Source organism: Microtus oregoni, unplaced genomic scaffold (assembly GCF_018167655.1).
Source record: "Microtus oregoni isolate MIOR12 unplaced genomic scaffold, Mior012 000050F_003, whole genome shotgun sequence".
Classification (NCBI taxonomy): Eukaryota; Metazoa; Chordata; class Mammalia; order Rodentia; family Cricetidae; genus Microtus; species Microtus oregoni.
This window is the reverse complement of record NW_024543227.1, coordinates 716,216-723,913: the sequence shown is the minus strand read 5'-3', so window position 1 is coordinate 723,913 and position 7,698 is coordinate 716,216. Positions and strand designations below refer to the sequence as shown.

The following is a 7,698-nucleotide window of genomic DNA, read 5'->3' as shown; positions in this document are numbered from 1 at the left end:
GCATGAAACCTAGAAATTAGAAGTGCACAGTGAGATGCACCATGTTCACCAGCACTGTCAGATAAATAGCAACCGTATTTTCAGGTATGATATATTCCACATGTTGCATGAGATATAGATATATATTTATATGCACTTTATCATTTGGCACAGAAACTTAAATAAGTTTCCTCTAATTTGAAGTCCTACAATGATCTTCTCTTTTTAAAACTTTTCTCCACCCCCTGTATTGAAAACAGATTCTTTTCAATTTCACTATAATCTGAATACAATTTCTCCTGACTCCCTTTCTCTACTCCTCCCAGCTCCACCCAGTCTCTTTCATCCAGGTCCACTTCCTTTCTGTCTCTCATTTAAAAAAAAAAAAGGCTTCTAAGATATAACAACAAACCACAACAAAATAAAATATAATAAAACAAAAATAAAGAATAATGTTTATTATTGTATCTTGCATTCTATTTTCTCCACGTGCTAAGTGCTGAGATTGTAGGCATGAACCACCAGTCTTGGCTAAGAGGATTTGGGGGGTGGGTTCTATTGTTTTTTAAATTCATCAATTTGTTTTTTAAATTTCATTTTACATTCCAACCACAGTTCTCCCTCTGCTCACACTCCCCATGCATCCCCACAGCAGCCCACACCTTCTCTACTCCTCCCGAGGGGTAAGGGCACATTAATTTGGGGCAGGACCAAGTCCCTCTTTCCTGCATTAAGGATAGCATCACATCTCAACACAGAGAATGGGCACCAACAAACAAGGCTGAGCACCAAGGATAGATCCTGATCCCACTGCTGGGGGCCCCCTCAGATAGTCCAAACTTCACAACTATCTCTCCACATACAGAAGGCCCATCTGAGTCCATCAATTACTGGAGAAGCCTCTATAATGATAGTTGGGGTAGTCACCAATCTGATAATAGGGGAAGGCTGGTTCAGGAACCCTTTCCACTACTGCTAGGAATCTTAGCCGGGATCATCCTTGTGGATTCTTGGGAATTTCCCTAGCACCAGGTTTCTCCCTAAAACCATAGTGACTCTCTCTATCAAGTTCCCTCTTACATTGCTTTCCCACTCCATTCTCTATGACCATCCTGTTCCCTCATGTTCTCCTTCACCATTGCCTCTCCTTCACCACGGCCTCACCCCCAGTTTACCCAGGGGATTTCATCTAATTCCCCTTCCCAGGGCGATCCATGCATCCCTCCTTGGGGCTTCCTTGTTACCTAGCTTCTCTGGAGCTCAGGATGGCAGCCTGGTTACCCTTTGCTTTACATCTAATATACACTTAGAAGTGAGTACATACTATGTTTGTCTTTCTGAGTCTGGGTTACCTCACTCAGAAATTTTTTTCTAGTTCCATCATTTAACCTGCAAATATCATGATGTCTTTTTTCTGAAATAAGAATAATACTCTATTATAGAAGTGTACAGCATTTTCTTTATCCATTATTATATTGTGAGACATCTAGGTTGTTTCTAATTTTGGGCTATTGGGAATAGAGTGGAAATGAACATGGAATAGCTAGTGACCTTCTGGTAGGTTGAAGTGTCCTTGGGGTATATGCCCCAAGTGCTATATGTGGAATATGAGGTAGTTTGAGTCCCATCTGGAGTACAAGTATTGAAGAGATCAGGATACAAGGAACCTATCTAAACACAATAAAAACAATTTACAGCAAGCCAACAACCAGCATCAAATTACACGGAGAGAAACTCAAAGTGATTCCACTAAAATTAGGAAGAATACAAGGATGTCCACTCTCTCCGTATCTTTTCAATATAGTATTAGTTGACCTAGCTAGAGCAATAAGACAACAAAAGGAGATCAAGGGATACAAATTGGAAAGGAACAAAAGTCAAACTTTCATTATTTGCAGATGATATGATAGTACATATAAGTGACCACAAAAACTCTACCAGAGAACTCCTACAGCAGATAAACACCTTCAGTAATGTGGCAGGATACAAGATCAACACAAAACAATCAGTAGCCCTCCTATATAGAAATGATAAAATAAAGAGAAAGAACTCAGAGAAACATCCCTGTTTGCAAGAGCCACAAATATAAATTATCTTGGGGTAGCTATAACTAAACAACTGAAACACCTATATGACAAGAACTTTAAGTCTCTAAAGAAAGAAACTGAAGAAGATATCAGAAAATGGAAAGATCTCCCACGCTCATGGATGCTCTTGCATAGGTAGGACCAACATAATATAAATGGCAATCTTACCAAAAACATTCTAGAGATTCAAAGAAATGCCCATCAAAATCCAAACACAATTGCTCACAGACTAATAGAACAATATTCAACTTCATGTGAAAAAAAAATTACAATAGTTAAAACAATCCTGTACAATAAAGGAACTTCCAGAGGCATCACCATCCCTGAATTAAAACTTCACCATAGCGCTGTAGTGATAAAAACAGTTTGGTATTGGCATAAAAGCAGACACATGGACCAATGAATTAAATTAAAGCCCCAGGTATTAATTCCTCTGGGCAATGTGCCTTGCCTTCTCTGAGGAGTAGATGAAGGTTGGGGGGACGGGTAAGAAGAGGGAATGGGCTGAGGAGAGGGAATAGAAACTTGGATGGTATGTAAATGAAAAAAAATGATTGTTTTCTTTTTAAAAATACTCACTTTTCTAACTCATCTGAACATACATGAAATATTTATTTAATGATTTTGTATATTGAGACATATACTAGGTGATGTATGAAAAGAGGACATATTTCAGAAAACCTCTCATTTTTGAAACTTACAAAGCATGCGGTGAGATACATAAACATGCAGAAAGTGACAGCACCTTAGGGTTTTGTGAACCAATAGCTACCGCACATTTAGTTATTGCCGTAAATGGAGTGATGGACAGTATTGGCAACGTTAAGAAACAAAATGAGCAGCCTGACCAAGATTATAAAAACTGCCTTTCAAGCCCGGAAACTAAGGCGTCTTTTAAAAGAGAAAGGAGGTATGCTAGAGAGGGTTTCAGGAAGCTACTCATACTCTCAAACATGACCGCATATCAGCAACATATTATTATTAATTCCCCATGATACTGGCATGTTGAACCACCTGCAGGTAAAGTTGAAGTAAAATTGATGGGACTGAGTAATTCAAAGTATCATTCATTGTTAGCTTACCATGCTTCAAAGAATATAAGGTTTGTTCTTATAATTGTTGTTGTTATTATTTTTATTGTTATTATTTTTCCTTTGATTGAAAATAGATTGTTTTCTCATGCAACAAATGTCCCAAGAATCCTATCAAAGCACTAAACTCAACCTGGAATCCAGTATGCTCAAAGGACCTGATGCAGACCCTTGCAGAGACTCTGTACTTTGGCGCGGTTCCTCTGACTTCACAAGGGCTTTGATGAAGCTGTTACCAGGTGTGGGGATGTAGCTCAGAGGTAGAGCCCATGTTTTGCCTATATTAGGCCCCGGGTTCGAGCCCCGGCATCTCCAAAACAATACTTTTAACCTTTGATTTTCTTTTTTCAGGATGTTTCTGTACAAGGTGTCCCAGAATTTAAAGTCCCATGATGAGGTTATATATGCATAGCTAATTATTGGATAAAATTGCTCATTTGTCACCGTGACAGCAATGTTCATCTTTGTGACGACATTTCCATAGATACCACCATGGTCTGGTGAGTACAATGTGGTCGGGCTTTTAGGGATATGCTTTGTTCACAGAGCGGAAAAAAAAGAAAAGCTCTGCATTCGTAGTGGGGACAGTTTCTCTAATGGGTATGCTTTCTTGGGTGAAAACAAGGGTGAAGAGTTCTTCCTTTGAGAGGAAGTAAGGGAGGGCTGGGCGGAGCCATTCCTGGTTACTAAGGGGGAGGCAGCATTGCGGTTTTCATAGAAACCGGGGTCATTATGGCGACTCTTTTCAAATGGCGACCGGACGATGTCCTGGAAAGGAGCATTCAGTTCCTGGTGTTTGGACTGAGTTGAGCTTATGGATTCCCGGAGGTGAGCACCAGAATCTTTCTGAGGGTTGGGAGGCAGATGCAGGGATTCCAGACCCAAGTTGAACCACTCCTACCTCGTGCTTGCAGCCTGTGTTTCTCCGGAAGGAGAGAGACTTGGGACCATTCTGCCTCCTCCTGTGCTGTTCTGTACAGGGCTGTGCTGGAGCCATTGTCCAGGAGGGGAGTTGTCGTAGAGTGAGCAGGAGGGAAATGAGGCCAAATGAGCACTCTGTGATCCCGACTTCCCACTCTGTGCGTGAGATTGCTCGCTGACATTTGAGGTTTTCCGTATGTTTCATAGAAATGTTAGAAATGTTTTATCAGATATATGTATTTCTAACTTTTCTCCTAGCCTCAGACTTATCATCTCAATTCTCATCCATGTCTTTGGAAGAGCAGGAGATTTTAAATTGTAAGATCCCACCTTCTCTAGTTCTTCAATTACGGTTTTTATTCGGTGTCTTGTCTGCGAAATCTTTGCCTGGCACTCAGTGACAGGGATTTTCTTCTTGTGTTCTGTTTGACATTTATAGGCTGATTTTTATATTTTTACATCTGTAATTTATTTTGAATGGTCTTCACATATGATACGATGTAGGTCCTAGTTTATATTTGTGGGTTTGGATATACACTTGCCTCAGTATTGCTTCCTGAAAGGCCATCTTTATGCATCAAATTGCCTTGTTTATTTGTGAAACATCAGTTCTCCAATTATCCAATCATGGTACATATGCCAGTAATCCCAGTGCCTGGGAGGCTGCAGCAGGAGTATGGTCAGTTCTTCTCAGCACACACTACACGCACTACACACAAGCTTGATGCCAGCATCAGACACAGGAAAAATGTTGACTCGATATAGGCAGTGGTCTGTAAATGTGTGGATGTGAGCGTGGAATGTTGGTTTTGGACTTTTTCTTGCCAACTTTGATTCAAAAGCATGCTGGTCCAATTACTGTAGGTTCAAACAGAGGTCTCCTATCAGGCAATGCTGTTCTCTAACATTTGTCTGTTTCTAAGGTTTACACAAGCTATATATTTAGTCTACAATGTTTAGAATTATCCACTCAATTTTTATATTTATTTATTTATTTATTTATTTATATTTTTTTGGTTTTTCGAGACAGGGTTTCTCTGTGGTTTTGGAGCCTGTCCTTGAACTAGCTCTTGTAGACCAGGCTGGTCTCGAACTCACAGAGATCCGCCTGCCTCTGCCTCCCGAGTGCTGGGATTAAAGGCTTGTGCCACCACCGCCCGGCTTCCACTCAATTTTTTTTTTTTTTGGTTTTTCGAGAATTTTTAAAAAGAGTAAGTGCTATTTTATTGTTAGTGCATCGAATCTGTAGCTCAGTTTTGAATCAACAGACATCTTACTAATAATGAATTGTTTGAGCCGTGAACATAGTTGTCCTTCATTAAGACAGGTTGTCTCCAATTCAGCAATGTTTGGAAATCTCTCGGCCTATCAGCACTATGGATCTATCTGTCGGGATAATGCACAAATATTTGTACTTTTTGATTCATCTATAACTGCTATTATTTTTTAAACAAATAGATACGTATTGTTTTTTCTGTGAACAAATTATTAAATCTTCTGTAAACTGTCAGGAAACAAGTGTCAATGAAACTTACAAAGGATATATTTTGTTGAAAGCATGGATTACCCCATGATGAAAACGTTATTTGATGTGTAATGCAGTTTGTCGCTATTTTCTTATCGGCATTTACAGGTTATTATTGACAGTCTGAAACAAATGAGAGAAATGTCCCAGAGACAAGTCCATGGCCATCGTCACAGGAATCTCATTCAGACCACATAATTTAGGAGCTCTCACCATCCTGTGTGTGGTCAGAGACGAATCTGTTGTAACGTGATTGTACCCCTTGAGCTCTCAGTAAACACCAGGGAGCTAGGAGAGTGAGAATGAGAGGTGTCGTGTGTGTGTGTGTCGTGTGTGTGTGTGTGTGTGTGTGTGTGTGTGTGTGTGTGTGTGTGTGTGTTTGTACAGGAATTCCTTGGCAGAGGCTGGTCTGCAAAGCCTGATTGATTGACTCTTAGACCTGCAGTGATATGGAGATGGTGGAAGTCGCAGTCCCAGGGCCTAATTACAATTTCCTTTGTGTTCTCTTGAGCCCATGAGTAGCCAATCCTTGGGCCCCCTGTGTTGGACTTACCTAACACCTTGTCACTAACAGATGACGTTGGACCTGACATTTAAAATATCAGAATATGTCTCCTTAACAAAGCTCTAAGTTTCTGCGAGTCAAAGTACTGTGTGTCATCACATAGCAGCTAGTAGCTGAGGTTTCTCTGCTTTACCATAATAGTCTACTTAATATTATCTCCAATGCACTGAAGGAGAGTCTACAGTTTCTTCATTCTGTTATTATAAAAACTTCATGAAATTGTTTCCACATTGTGACATGTAATTTGTACTAACATAAACCTGTCTCACTCATGTTTACTCACAGATATTTGACTCCAGAATGAACTCTCTTCTTCCTTCGAGGTGAGAGCTGTGTGTTTACATTGACAATTGTTAGTGTGTGTTGTGTATATGCTCATGCTTGTGCAGATATGTCCCTGGATATATATGTGTGAAAGTTAGTTAATCACTTACTGCTGTGATAGGTTATGTGTTATAATTCTCCTGGTCCTCTTCAATGATGACCTGGTGTGTAGTACACTGCTTACTTATCTCCATAGTTCTTTACTCATGTGCTGACTTTTATCAGTATGGCTCAACACCCATTTTCCTAAACTGTTTTCCTCTCTATTGCCGTTCTCTATTTCCATGCTCCATTTGTCCCAGTATTGGCTAGAGGAATCCTTTTAAGATGGCATCAATGAATATCACAAATTCACCTTAAGCTTAGGAGCTCACAGCCCTGCTTCAGGGAAAGTTTGCCCCAAATTAACAGCTCTGCTCTGGTAGGGGAGGGTTACCCCAGCCAGGTTGTTACAGCTCTCCTTAGATCCTCAGAAGAGTAACAACTCTGCTCTGCTAGGAGAAACTTTTCCAGTTCTGCTCCCCTCACCTCTGCTTGGCTCCAGTTGAAGTCATTGCTTCTCTGTTCTTCTTAGGCAAAGAAGGTCTCACCCAAGCCTCATTTAAGAGATTCACTGGGAGGGAAGAGTCCAGGAGGTGGCTGACCCTGCAAGAGTGGGAAAGGCAGCTCCCAACTGAACAGGTACAGGGTGGTTTCATGCTCAGTGATTAGCTTGTTTTCCTGCTCTGGGATTGGTTCCTTTTATGCTGAGAGATTGGTTAGTTTGTTTCGCTGAATTGGTAAGTGGAAGAGTGTGTTTCTGTGGCTTTGGTTTCAGGGACAAAGTGTGTTTATTTCACTGGCCTTTTTAAAACGTTGGGCTCTGGTTTCAGGGCCAGTGAATTGATTCTAGTCTCAGGGTCAGTGTATGTTTCTTTTGCTCTGGTTTCAGGATCAGGGTGTGCTGCTTTGGACAGAAAGGGGTGTTGTTTCCCCTAGAAACAGATATGCAGTCCATTGTGGGCCAGCAAGTGAGTGCTGAGAACCCAGCCCAGGTCTTCTGTAAGAGCAGCAAGTCCTGTTAACCATGGGGCAATCTCTGAAGTCCAAGTCACCAAATATAAAACGTAATTTGTATTTTTCCACTTTTCCCCATAATGACAATAGACATCTTCTTATACTCAGGTAGGTATAAGTTTCATTATTATTTACCAATCCATAAAGTTT

The 7,698-nt window shown here is 40.6% G+C and overlaps 1 long non-coding RNA gene across 1 annotated transcript; it reads left to right on the top strand.

Annotated features, from left to right (window-relative positions):
• Positions 1-3,719: 3,719 nt before the first annotated feature.
• On the top strand, positions 3,720-7,487 carry LOC121436793. Its single transcript, XR_005972800.1, has 4 exons — positions 3,720-3,985; positions 6,454-6,491; positions 7,067-7,173; positions 7,424-7,487. It is a non-coding gene; the product is annotated as an uncharacterized LOC121436793 (long non-coding RNA).
• The last annotated feature ends 211 nt before the right edge of the window (positions 7,488-7,698 follow it).